At 35.1% G+C, this 14,951-nt stretch overlaps 1 pseudogene; it reads left to right on the forward strand.

The window, feature by feature from the left end:
• The first annotated feature begins 540 nt into the window (after positions 1–540).
• On the forward strand, positions 541–13,350 carry LOC129242236 (zinc finger BED domain-containing protein 4-like; annotated as a pseudogene).
• Positions 13,351–14,951: the final 1,601 nt, after the last annotated feature.

The raw sequence follows: 14,951 nt of genomic DNA on the forward strand, positions 1-14,951 counted from the left end.
GTTTTTTGTGGAGGGCTGTACTTTGAGACACAAAGTTAAAACAGAAATGTCGAGTTGCACAACCTATAATAAGACCTAAAATCGTAACTGTGGAACTTTTAAGTCGGAATGTATCGAAACTCTGACGGGGCGGAGATAATCTGGTTCAGATTTAATTAACCGAAAACCTCCAGAATAGTGTTATTGTTATTGTTGCTCTTGGTATTGTTCTTGTTGTAGCACTTAAACACCTGGAAACGTTTGATGGATTGGGTCCAAAGGGCGATGGGTGATAGATGAGTGGGCTCGAGAGGGCACGTGAATAGGTGGTTAGTGTCGTGCCAGGTATCTTCGCATGCCAGACATACATATATATTGGGTGTGTCGGTGTCGATTCTGGATAGATAAGAGTTTAACCTGCTGCACCATGCAGAACGTAATGGGTCAAAGTTACGCTGGTATCGCGACGTAGCTGAAGCTCTTCGTCTACAATAGGTGGTGGCTGAACTCCGATGACAGCGTTCAGAGGTCTTGAGTTCAGGAAGGTGGTAAGTATCTCCCATGTCTGATTGTCGTTTAGTGCATGCGTTAATACTGTCCAATCCAATAGTTGCAGTCGTTTTGGTCCTGAATCTTGTCGGTATTATCAAAGAGATGCCTCCTGCCTCGCCTGGGAGGTGGCTCATGTGGAAATTGCTTGCTGAGCATTTGACTGTGCTCCTTGACCTGGAGCTTGTAAGCCACGTTATGATGAAGGTGTTGCTGGAGGGACATCAGGAAGCATCCCATGACTGTCCTGATAGCAGTATTTTGAATGCGAATCACTAGCACCAGGCGACCAGACGCGCGCAGCGTTGTTTAGAACCAACCGGCCAATGTCGCCAGCAAGGTCTCTTTATCTCTGCAATATTTTTTGGCTAATTTTCTAAGAAATATTCCTAAAAATTTTGATATATGTCCTAAATAACATTCTAAAATGGAAGCAAAAATGTCGTTTGACAACATTTTTTTTATCGGGACAGACTAGCAAGTACAGCACTCAGACACAATTAAATCCGCTGTACTGCACTCGATTCCCTTTGACAACTGCGCAAAAGCATTTAAAATTGCGATGCGAAGAAAAGTTCGAATTTAATGATAAAAAAAGTATTTATCACAGAATATGAACGATTGTTTGTTCGGTTTTTTTAGCAATCAAGGGTGTACTTTCATATAAATATATGTATTAGTATGTGTGCGTACGTATTTATTTGCTTATATTACATACACATATGTACATATAAGGCGCACCTTCAAATATTCATTAATTCACAAAAAAGTGAAATATTTAACTTTGCAACAATAAAAGTTCGCATTTTAGTGCTTTTCCCAGCTGCCAATTAACTTTTCAATCATAAAAATTGCGCAAAAATCCGTATAAAAGGTAATTTTACAACTCGTATGTATGCACATAGAGATAGAATTTTGTGCGGTTGGCATTGGTGTGCCAGGCAGATGTACGTGTGTATGTGTGTATTATAATATTATAAATGTGTGGGTATGAATGCATTTCCATGTGTTGACGTTGGCAACTGGAAAATTAATGCTCTGAAAGGGATTACTTAACATCATAAAACTCTCGTAAATTCTCACTTAAATTTGGAAACTTTTTAGGCACAATTTGACGTTTGTTAAATAAATGCGCCATTAATTCTTAAAATGTTATTTCATTTTTATTGTCACAAAATACAAGGATATTAAGGCCGGCGACGATTTTTAGTGTCAGTTATTTATAAATTTATTTAAATAGATATTCTTTTTGTAAAAAATTGCAAAAATTTTTTTGTTTGCAAAACTAAAAGTGAATTAAAATCTGTCAATGACCTGTCGATGTAGTAAGCATCGTTGTGGGATATGCTGTCTATTTTTGCATATATTAATTTCAGCCATTTTTAGGGAAGAAAAGACATATCGCACAAATCGAAAAAAGGTATCAGTCTGAACATTTGAGGATGAAGATACCTGTAAAATTTCGAAAAAAACATTTTTTTTTTTCATAAAATGTTAATATAATCCTTTAAGAATATGTCAAAAAACTTTAGAACGTAAATTTAAGTATTTCTTATATTATTGATCGTCAACCGTGACAACTCTATTCTTTGCGTTCGAGCGCTGGAAGAGGTATAGTTACGTTGTATTCAAACTTTAGACGCGTTTTTCTCAAAACTATATTTTTCGAATTGGCGTACACGGTAACTCGAAAAGTTATTGATCTCCCTGAAATTTTGCACACATCTTTTCTATGATATTACTTTCTATGTGAATTTACAAGTTTTCGAAAATTTTTCGAAAAAATAAGTTTTTCGAAGCAAAAATAGTAGGAAAATTCGCCTCAAAATTAATTTATTTTTTTTTTGGGAAGCATTTTATTCCGCGAATTTTTTTCATTTTTGTTTAATTCATATCGAAATTATGACATTAATAAACAAAAAAAAGTTTTGCTTTATTGTATTCATCACTGACGCCGATGCTACAATGCCCGCCGATTGAGAAGCCACGCTGCGACCTTCGTGGAAGAATTGAGTATACATCCACCATTTTAAATGATTAAAATAAAAAAAACACTTTACATTATTTTAATGTATAAATAAACTGTATGCCAATTTTGAAAAAAATATATTGACTTCTTCGTTTTAAATAATTTCAATGAAAATCAGTGAAAATATGGCCGTTTACAAGTATCTGCCCCCTTAATATCAGTCGAATTTTTTAAATAAAAATTATATCAAATCCCAGCCTAATAAGTACTCGCAGAAGCTCAAATATTTATTTATAGCATAAGAATGCATAATCAACAAAGTTGTTTTTCTAATAAGCACCGCTCCTAAAGAAGAATAAAAAAATTTCTGTCTCCAGTTAGTTAGAACTCGATTTTATGAGGTGTTGTCGGTGAAACTGATACGGAAAAATCCTTTAGAAAATTTTTCTTTCTCTTACACCAACAATTGTTTGGCTTACAACTCAAAGAAAAAAACTTCGCAGCATAATTTCATAGTAAAAATTCCATGCTTTTCTTAAAAGAAAAAAAAAATCAAAAATGTCAAAATCTTAAGATATTAAAAAAAATTAAGAACTTCAAAAATATTTAACAAAAAAATGAAAACCACCGTTAAAATTAATTAATGTTTTTTATCGAGAAGTATGGAAAAATGTTCTTTTTTTGTTTTCCCTTGGGCCGACGACAATGACTTTAATGTCAAAGAAAAAAATTTGTAGGAGCAAAAAAATTAGGAAAAAATTTAAAAGAAAGTTCATAAAAATTTGGAAAAAAAATTTGAAAACAAAATTTCGACAAAAATTTTTTTTCAAAAAAATTTCGACAAAAATTTAAAGAAAATTTTTTTTTTGTAAAATATATGTATATATTTCTTTTTTATTTTCTTTTCGAACGACAATTATTTTATTTATAATTCAAGAAAAAAAATTTCACAAAATTTTTAGAATTTTGAATCACTATATCTCGGCCGCCGTAGCTAAATGGAATTCGGAGAGAACGAAGTTTGGAATCTCCGTGAAATACCAAAATAAAAAGACAAATTTTTTCCGATAGCGATCTCCCCTGGGCTGCAATGGCATGGCAATAGGAGAGATTATTAACGATTTTTTATGGCCGGAATTGAATAGTATTGATCTGTACAACGTTTATTTTCAGCAAGACGGCGCTACGTGCCACACAAGTAACGAAACCATTGATCTTTTAAGGGAAAAGCTTCCAGATCGTGTTTTCTCTCGAAGAGGTGATCACAATTGGGCACCGAGATCTTGTGATTTAACACCTTGTGACTTTTTTCTTTGGGGCCACGTGGAAGAGAAGGTCTACGCCAACAGCACAGGGTCGATTCAAGACCTCAAAGATGGAATTCGTGAGGCTATCGAGGATATAGGGCAGCCACTTTGCAATTCGGCCATGGAAAATTTCATGAAAAGGATATTGTCCTGCAAGCGTAGTCGTGCTGGTCATTTGCCTGATGTTATTTTTCACCATTAACGGCATACCTTCCTCTTTATAATGAAATAAACATCAGATCATTTGTATTAAAAAATAGTATTTTTCTTTGAACATCAAAATAACACCTCATATTGGAAAACCCTTTATTTCGGCACCACTAAACATTTCCAACTCTTCCCCTTTACTCATTAACGCCATAATAACACATTTTTACCTTCTTCTACCAATATTCTAATGAATACTCATCTTTACAAAGTGAGAAGGTGCTTTGGAGAAGGAGCCCGAAAAATATAATAAATTTTTCAAAACATTTTTCTAAGATTCTAACCTCTTAAAATTTGTCTTAATTAAAAAGTATTGAACATGATTTGGCAAGTGTGTGAACGCGGTAGAAAACCAAATGGCGGATATCCAGCATTCTTCCAGAGGCATCTTTCTTTCAATCCACAAATAACAACAATTTCAATGACAAAATAATGAACCAAAATTGTTTCGATTAAATATAATAACAGTTTGAACACTATGTTGGACATTTTTTTTATTGAATTTCAAAAAAATGGTGCGGTTGTGAGAAAAAATTGAATAACGCGAAAAACAGCACATGAAGATTGGTAAAATTTCTATTTAAAATCCTACATAGTTTCTAGAAGAAGTCAGTTTTCAATATATAAATACATAGTTCAAATTTGAAGTCAGTCGAACAGAATTTATTCGAAATATCAATTGATACATTTTTTATCAATGGAAAAAAAATTAAAGCATGTTAATATATTATGGGAGTGTTGTCGACTCAATAGAAAACATTTTTTTTTAAGAATTTTTGTACTAAAAATTGTTTCCGCTTAAGGGAGTTGTCCGTGAGGCGAGAGTACACTGTATATGAGAACAAATCGTAAGGGCATAAATTAATAGTGGTTAGGACAAGTCGCACAGAAGCTGAGCCCGAAAATCCGTGAAATCAGTTGCGATTGGTAGATAATCGAAATGGCTAAAGACTAAAGGGAAAGTATACAGAGTCTCAGTAGCCTACTTCTAAGTTTCTCTGCGTATACCAGGCTACTAAAAACGTATATTATTTTCAACATATTTCAAATCTTTTGAAAGGACTTATCAGCCAAATTTTCACTGCACTTGAAGAGCTCAATTAGCAAGCATCGAAAGCCAACTAATTTTTATTATATTAATGTATGTAAATATACAAATGGATTTTCAAGGTAAAATTTAGTTTCCAATCAAAAATTGTATGACCTTGTGTGACATTTCAAAGCTTTAAAAATCTGATAATAATTGGTTTAACTTTAATTTAGCACTAAGTTAATCTCTCGATTTATTTCACTCTGTATTGGTTTTACATTTTTTTCTTACGTGTACATATTTTCCTTTTTCCTCAATGCTAAATAAAAATGTGCACGTGTATGTTGTTATTGCAATCACCTTCAATCACTTTCAAAAACAAACCTGCGGTTAAACTGAGTGCAGTTGGGCATAAATTCTCATAAAACTTGGGCAATTAACCCAGACTCTGGTAACCAATACACTAACAAACACTTATTTTTATGTGAACCACAACAAACTCGTGGTTGCAAACAAATGACTGTACTTATAAGCATACATACATAAATACATATTTATGGATGCACGCGGGTATGTATGTGAGAGTGAAAGCAACTAAAGTCAATTTACCTCAGCCAACGAAGTGTAAAAATTCTCCATACAACTGCCTATAAAATACGAGTAAAGTTTCAAAACACTTTGTAAGACTTTCGATCTCCATTCCGCCCTTTTAGCGGAACATACATGCATATGAACTTCCCTCTACAATCATAGGAGAATAGATTTCCCTCTGCAAACAAAGTAAGAGTAGAAGACTTGAGAAAGAATAGGCATAAAGGGATTAATTGCGCAAAATTAAAGGTAATATATTGTTAAGCAGGTGCACAAGAAGAAGAGAGAAAATGTCAAATATGTAAAAGGCGAGAGCATAGGAAAATTCGAATATTCTACTTAGACACTTATTTTGTTATTTGGTTTGTTGAAAATATTCACATATATCTATATCTTGTTCTAATAACGAAGTGAAAATGGTGCTATAGAATTGTGAACCTTTCTAAGCCATTTCTTTCACAAGGAGAAACTCTGCCATTATGACAGTTAATTTGAGAAGTCATATGCGGAGTGCGCAGACTGTCAAATTGTATTCAAAAATGTACGTTCAAATGTTCACTAGTACGCAGGTGGCTCAAGAACTAGAAGGTTAAGAAAATGCGCTGCTTGATGAAGCTTATGCGTTTGGGGGATGTGGGTGTACTTCTTCAAAATGAAGGCATTTGATTTGAGCAAGGTTGCGCCTCGTGCCATGCTAGCCGTGTGACCATTGATTTATGGTGGGAAGTGTTTTTTGTCTTCAGTGTTGGATATGTATTTATATGTATTGGCATCCCAAATCATGTCGATTGACTACAAAGAAATTCCCATGGCAACCGGAGCTACGTACCAAAAAAAATATTTCCAGTTTAAATCCTAGGCTTACAGATTTCTACTCGCATATGCTCCTTTAGATCCAGGAATAAATGTAAATTTTGATAATTTAATTAAGGGAATTATTTTTCTTTTTAGGTAAAAGTTTTCAACGTCAAAGTTTTGTGCAGATTTATTCAATTTTAAGACTTTAAAAGTTGTAAGAAGACATAAAAGGTTTCTGAGTCTAAAGTACAATGTGTGTATGTATGCGTGTATTTACATATGTAAGCGCACAAACATAAATAGTGGTACACTCCCTTGTATGACACACACACACACGCAGCTGAGGAAGCTGTAAACGTGTATTTTATGTTGATTATTTCGTATATTTATTATGTTGCCAACCGATTCGCCAGCACCACTCGCCTTAGCTGGTAATATTGAATACACGTGCAGACATATATACATACATACATATGTATATGAAATACGGATATTGCGATTTTTTATGTGTAAGGATAGGCTTATAAATTTCTACTTTTACTCAGACATAACCTAGAATTTATGTATTCTCGGCGCACTTTTTTATTTTACCAACGCATCTTATCATTCCACCCTTTTTTTGGCTTGTCAAAAATCTGCAACCCAGTAGATAAAAGTGAGAGCGGACTCGTAAGCTATAATAGACTCGCAGTTAATTAAACTACCTCCAGTCTAGGATGGAAGTAATCCATTCTGGGGGCGGTACAAATCTGGGCTCAATAATTTGCGAACGCCCGAAATTTTTTTTTGCATTTTCTTAAAGTATAATATCTCGATAATATTGGTTGAAAATTTGAAGTGAGTCCGACAAATACTTTTGGAGTTATTCAACAATTAACAAAGGGCGCTCGCGCGCTTCGGAGCAGATAGCAAAGCTTTAAGTGGGCTTTTCTCAAAACTATGTTTTTTGAATTTAGGTATTCTCGGCGCACTTTTTTATTTTACCAACGCATCTTATCATTCCACCCTTTTTTTGGCTTGTCAAAAATCTGCAACCCAGTAGATAAAAGTGAGAGCGGACTCGTAAGCTATAATAGACTCGCAGTTAATTAAACTACCTCCAGTCTAGGATGGAAGTAATCCATTCTGGGGGCGGTACAAATCTGGGCTCAATAATTTGCGAACGCCCGAAATTTTTTTTTGCATTTTCTTAAAGTATAATATCTCGATAATATTGGTTGAAAATTTGAAGTGAGTCCGACAAATACTTTTGGAGTTATTCAACAATTAACAAAGGGCGCTCGCGCGCTTCGGAGCAGATAGCAAAGCTTTAAGTGGGCTTTTCTCAAAACTATGTTTTTTGAACTAGTGATGATTATAACTCAAAAACCACTTGGTAGATTTCAATAAAATTTATACTGCTTTTGAAAAACATAAAAAGCTCGTGCCTGATCGATGGATTTTTTTCCGAAATTTCGATTTTAAAAAATTAAAACAATTAATTGTCGGTATTTTTCCGTGGAATTCAAAGGGAGAACGTCGGTTCGAATCTCGGTGAAAACACCAAAATTAAGAAAAACATTTTTTTAATAGCGGTCGCCCCTCGGCAGGCAATGGCAAACCACCGAGTGTATTTCTGCCATGAAAAAGCTCCTCATAAAAATATCTGCCTTTCGTAGTCGGCTTGAAACTGTAGGTCCCTCCATTTGTGGAACAACATCAAAAGGCACACCACAAATAGGAGGAGGAGCTCGGCCAAACACCCAAAAAGGGTGTACGCGCCAATTATATATATATATATATATTTTCCCTGAAAATCTGAAAAATATTTCCTGAGGCCGCCATATTGTTCAGCAGTCCTGCACACCCGTTTTTCGCACTAAGAAAGTAGGTCGCATACAATCACGAAATGAATTTTGAGCAACTAGTACCGTTATATGACTATCCCCAATCTTACTCTAGCTTACATGTAGGTTTATGGAGTCTGCGTTGGCATTTCTAAAATTTTTATTTTCAGCCAAAAAAAGAGAAAATTAATTTTGCGCCCGGCACATCATTCTTGATATTTGCCACACCTAATGGTCTTTAAAGCGCTTGTTGCAAGTTATACGACTATTTATATATAATATATACATATGTATACCTATGTAGTTATATATACACTTCATGACACATTAGGGTGCGTGTGCAGTGTACAGAGGTAGCCAAAAACCTTCAAGTCATACCAACTTTTGTATTTGCGGTTTAGGTAGTGAAGTTTAGGCTCAAAAATTACGATGCAACGCTAAAGAACATATACTCGTATATGTATGTATGCATATATGTACATGTATATATGCATGTTATTTACGAGTACGTGAGCACACATACACATGAGGCATTTAGGTGTATATTTGGAAAAGTTCCCTGTGGTTGCATATAAAGTTTACCCAATTCTGGCAGATTTCAATGTTTCTTACCGTTTGCCCCAGTCGCTCTTGCCATCAGTCCGTTCAATTTCTCGTAGTTGTATTTGCCTGACTGCTTGCCAGTTTCAATGTTGTTGGAAATTTGTGTATGCCACTAGCAGTATTCACAAACAGCAGTAAGCCAAGTAGCTGATTTGCATGGTGCTGCTGCCTCCGAATGTGCGCACATATTTATTTGTATAAAAATACACACACATGCATGTGTAGATAATCGGTCAAATTTGTGGGCTTCATATTTTAGCGTTTTGCGCTTCGATGCTTTTGACATTGTCGTACAAACCTTAATAAATATAAATATATGCTGGTGTATGTATCTAAATGTATATAAATATGTAAATGCTATATTGATACATACCTGAATACATATTTTTGTACATGGTTTTAGCTTTTCGTGCTTAGTTTTTGACCAGCTATAAAAATCTTTAAATATATTTTTCATCAGACAGAATAATCGAATTTTTTCTTCCAGAACTAGGTTTCTGAACTAATTTGCACAATTTATTTGAGTCTTTCAGACGAAATAATACAGGAAATTTTATTTGATGTAAAATATTCAAACGAAAGTCAGGCACAACTTTTTTCAAGGCAAGCACTTTTTAGGTGCACTGATTTCCCTATGTATGTGTACACATAGTTGTTTTTGTATTTGAATCAAGCTACTGCTCACAAACTTCCTTTTATTAATGTTCTAATGAATCAACCGCAAAATTTGGTTATTCACAATGCAACTGATCCTTAACGAAATCTCGTCGCTAAGCAAGATTTGGTGTTTTTGAGAATTTCTTACCGGATAGACTTTGGCAATCAAATTCTAAAATTCGTTAATTGTAATTTGTTTAAAACACTTTCCCTACTAAAATTTGCCAATTGCTTCTGGGACGATGTTCATAAATTTGGTGTTTCTTCTCATTTGACAATAAATGTTGCTGGCGAAATTTCACGGCTGTGAGGTTAGTACAAGCCTTAAGGGGGAAAAAAAGTTAAAAAACTGTAGTACAGCTTGCCGAAATGTTGTAGATTTGTGCGTGACTCTAATTTTGTGGAGCCGCTTCTCATAAAAATTTAAAAAGCCCCATTTGCCGTTCGGAGACGGCATACAATTCTTCGTCCCTCCAATCATGGAATAAAATCAAGACGCACACCACAATTTGGAGGAAAAGCTCCGCCAATTAACTAACAAACTGTACTGACGTTTATGAGACGAATTAAGAAGCATTTGGCGAAAGCCTGCGGTACTAAAAAAACATGATGCATTCTTGGAGTAAAAGTATAGAAATATATATATAATATATATAATTGGCGCGTACACCCTTTTTGGGTGTTTGGCCGAGCTCCTCCTCGTATTTGTGGTGTGCGTAGGGATGCAAACGATACATCGATGTTTTTGTTAAATATCCATTAGAATGTCAAAACATCGATACATCGATGTTAGTTTGAGCGATGTTTTTACATCGATGTTTTTTACTTTTGCTTATTTTTATACTGGTTTTTAGGAAACTTATTTTTTAAAGAGATATTAACTTTTTTCATCAAGTGCTTTTCGCTTTTGTAGGTGAGTTTTTGTGTGAAGAAAACGGTGAGCTGACTAAACTAAACTGATATCGATTTTCAAGAAAGCATGTTTTGAAGGTGTAGATGCAGGGTTACATAAAGTTTACTTCAAACTTTTACAACCCTGTTTTTATGCAAAGGTTTATCACACTGTCATTTACTACTTCTTATTTGATCACGTTTTTTTATTCTGTTACTGAGAATTCGCTGGTGGAATCTGCGATTGGAAATACGTATAATTGAAGTTAGTAAGTACAAACAAAATTGTTTTCATAGTATACAGTTTTCTTTAACACGCAACTCCAATAAAATGTCTATTTCGCCATATAAAACGGATTGCTTTACTATATTCCAGTGCGAACGAGGGTTTGTGTGTATATATCTGTATGTATGGTAAGTTTAGTGCGATATAAACATATGTTAGTGAATTTGTTAATTTTTTACTTACATAATATAATATTTAGATCCCGAAATGAAATCTTCTAAATTCAAAAGTAAAGTCTGGACCTTCTTTAAAAAAAATCCAGACAGTTCCGCCACTTGTAAACTCTGCAATAAGAATTTAAGGACATCGGGTAATACATCAAACCTTCGATGCCATGTTGAGAACGTGCATAAACAAACCTTACCACGAACTCAATCGGACGATAATGACGAATGCTGTGCAGAATTTATTCCACATTCGCTACCAAAACAACGAAAAATTTATGAAATAATTACAACGCCAAAGGATTCATCATCAACTGCTAAAACAACTGCTTTATCTTCAGGTTCTAGTGAGGTATATGAGATTATAAATGAATCAGAACGTAGTATACCTGAATATCCGTCTTCGTCAAGTACCACGTCAATGTCCGGAAATAAAACAAAATATCAAATCCCTTTTCCAACCAAATGTTAAGGACTTTTTCGAACAAGTTAAAAGCATTTCTATTAAAGACGGCACTAGGTCTAAAAAAATCACTGAAGCAATTGTCAATTTCATTATAATGGACAATAAGCCATTTTACGCGGTGGAGGGAAAGGGATTTTTACAACTAATGAAAGAACTGGTTCCACTCTATAAAGTTCCCAGCAGGGAGACAGTTAAATTGCGCGTGGATGAAAAATATGAAGCGTTATCATGTGCTTTTAAAGACTATATTCGTAAAAGTTACACATATTGTCTAACTTATGATATATGGACGGAGCAAATGAAAAACGAGTCGTTCATGGGAGTAACAATTAATTTTTTAGACAATTTGCATCTGTTAAGTGGAACTTTAGGCCTTATTGAGCTTCACGAAAGTCACACAGCTGCTTATTTAGGAGAAAAGTTGTCGCGACTTTTTATAGAGTGGAACGTGGTGACAGATAAAGTTTCTGCTTGCCTAACAGATAACGACAGTACAATGATGAAAATGAATCGGAATTTATTCGGCGACAATAAAATAATACCTTGTTTCGCACATACTATAAATTTGGTTGTCACTCAAGCCATTGACAAGTCTACGGAAGTGTCATCATTGATAAGTAAAGTGCGGGACATTGTTAAGTTTATCAAGAGGAGCGTTAATGCTAGTGATGATTTGCGAAAGAAACAGATGGAAGCTGGAACGTCTGAAGGTGCAACCAAAAAGATGATTCTGGACGTCAAAACAAGATGGAACTCTTGTTTTTAAATGTTGGAGAGGTTTGTTCAGTTATCCTCTTTTTTGAGCGAAGTACTTCTCATTCGCCCGGAAGCACTTTCCATGGTTAATGGCTCTGAGCTGAATAATATCAAAGAAGTAATTGAGTTACTAAAGTCTTTTGAAACTGTTACCAGGGAGATTTCTGCGGACTCCTATGTTACTGTTAGCAAGATAATACCCCTGATAAGTTGTTTAAATGAAGCTCTGACTAAAGTTATACCGAGAGACGCTGTTGCTTTTGAGCTAAAAAATGAATTACAAAAGAATATGAACAAAAGATTCGACAAACTTGAATTCAACTCGATTCTTTCGCTGGCGACTGCATTAGACCCGAGATTCAAATTGCTACACTTTAAGGATGCTTTGGCAAAAAGCAAAACAGTTTTTTATTTGAACAACTTCATAAGAGGAGCTTTTTCATGGCAGAAATACACTCGAGGGCTTGCCATTGCCTGCCGAGGGGCCACCACTATTAGAAAAATGTTTTTCTTAATTTGGTGTTTCACCGAGATTCGAACCTACGTTCTCTCTGTGAATTCCAAACCATTCGGCTACGGCGGAAAAAGTAGCAAAAAATATTGGTGAAATATTCAAAATCGGTGATTATGGTTTCCAAGTAGTGAAGGAATTTAGGTGCCTAGGAGTACACATTACATAATCATGACAATAAAATTTCGAACGAAGAAAACGAAGATTTCACTGTTTCGCCCTATTATTACCGCACCCACTTTGCTTTACGGTAGTGAAACCTGGTGACTCAACGATGCGTATAAACAGAAGCTGTTGATATTTGAGAGGAGAGTTCTGCGAAAAATTCTAGGCGCGATATGTAACGAAGACGAATGGCGTAAGCGCTACAATTATGAACTCAAAAACCTGTACGCGCACCCGTTTGTAATAACCGCAATAATGACCAACAGAATGAGATGGGCAGGTCGCATAGTACAAGGCAATCGAAAGTGCCACAGGCAGAGAAAAAGGGGGCGCCTGCCATTTAAAAGGATTGATGCTGTAGCTGAGGATGCAGTTTTTGTTTTTTTTTTTTGGATTTCGGTCATGGAGGCATCTACTGCAGCAGATGAAGACCGGATCAGTGTTGTCCAACCAACAATGATGATTATGCTTGAAGGGAAGTGGTCATCGGTTGTTGAATGTAATATTCAAATGATAAGGAAAACCTGCAATTCTCATTATTCACATTTCAAATTCCAATTTAATAACACAGTACAGTCCGGACATAGTGAATTAATGCGTGCAGGGCCTGTTCACTGAACTAAGATTGTTCATGGAACTTAAATCAGAAATTTAAAGATCCTGAAACATTTTATTTGAAATATCAAATCATATACAAATTCGGCCGCCGTCGCCGAATACATGAAACACCAAAATGGAAGTTTTTCCAATAGCGATTGCCCCTCGGCAGGCAATGACAAACCACCGAGTGTATTTCTGCCATGAAAAAGCTCGTCATGAAAAATATCTGCCGTTCGGAGTCGGCTTAAAATCGTAGGTCCCTCCAAACATCCAAAAAGGGTGTAAAAGTCAATATTTATTTATTTTTTATGCAATTCAAATAATAAAAAATTAAAAATTTCAAATTACTTTTTTTCGAACTATAAATTCATCTCTAAAAATTTGAAGGGTAAGTATATTATAAGGAGCGAATTTGTGTTAACTTCGGCCCGCTCATTATCCAGCTTCTGAGGCCCATATAACTTGGTCTAAATTCAATTCTCAATATTTATTCGCTCCATTGCCTGCCTATCTGTTTGTATACTGCAACTGTCTAGTTCAGAAGTGTCAAATATGATTGTCGTATGACGCCATTTGGAAAAAATTGCAAATCTTTCGATAGGGTGATTAATTTTGTGCCACCTTATAGTTGCTTGAAATTCAAAATTAAAGTGACCTACATTCAAAATTATATACTGCAACCAATTTTCAGTCTAATCGCGAAAACATATATTTTCTAGATTTTGTTTGATGTTGTTGTATTTTGTTCTTTTAACCCATTACACGACCTGATGATTTCTAATGGAATGACACTCGTAAATTCTACGTTAAGTGCCCGTATTTATAGATTCATATCATTAGATGATTAACTAAATTGCAGCGACAGCAGCGACTTTTTAAATAGAACATCGCAATTAACGCAAAAAGCTATTTCTCTCTCCCGCACTCACTACCGAAGCGTCGAACCAATTTTTAGTGTCTTATTGCCGGTGTTGTTGTTGCTATTGTTTTTTATTATTGCTCATTCTATTGCATTGTGTACAAGCAATAACGCGATTACTGCGATTACTGTGATTACTGCGCGCGCTTGTCTTACTGCCAAGCGCTGAAAAAGTTTAAAGTAGCAATTACTGCTTTCATGACGGTCTTACAGCTACGATTTTTTTTTTTTAATTTTATTTCTATTGTATTAACATTTATGGCTAATTTTAATGAAGGAAATCAAAGTGGGCAGCCCAGCGTGGCAGTGGAAATGTGCGAGACTGCTATTTAATTTCAATTCCATATGAATATTTCGAAATTTTCAAGGCACTCCAACGACGGGCAACGTTCTACGGCATAGCCGAAAAGCCAAGCGGCCAAGAAGTCGCGTGTAAGGAACAATAGGATCGATCAGCAAGGCCATAGCCGGCGTTGTTTGCAATTAAGACTATAATAAAGCTAAAATTATTAACTTCTGCGCCAAAAAAACTATTAGCTTAAAAAGCGACATACATGCACACATACACACGCAATTGAAAGTCATTTAAAAAACTATTATGTATAGTCATGCAAATTGAAGAGTCAAAAAAAGTCGTTATTAATAGTGGCACTCAAAAAAAGCTGCTTGAACAGCAG

This window comes from Anastrepha obliqua, chromosome 3, assembly GCF_027943255.1.
Source record: "Anastrepha obliqua isolate idAnaObli1 chromosome 3, idAnaObli1_1.0, whole genome shotgun sequence".
Taxonomy (NCBI): Eukaryota; Metazoa; Arthropoda; class Insecta; order Diptera; family Tephritidae; genus Anastrepha; species Anastrepha obliqua.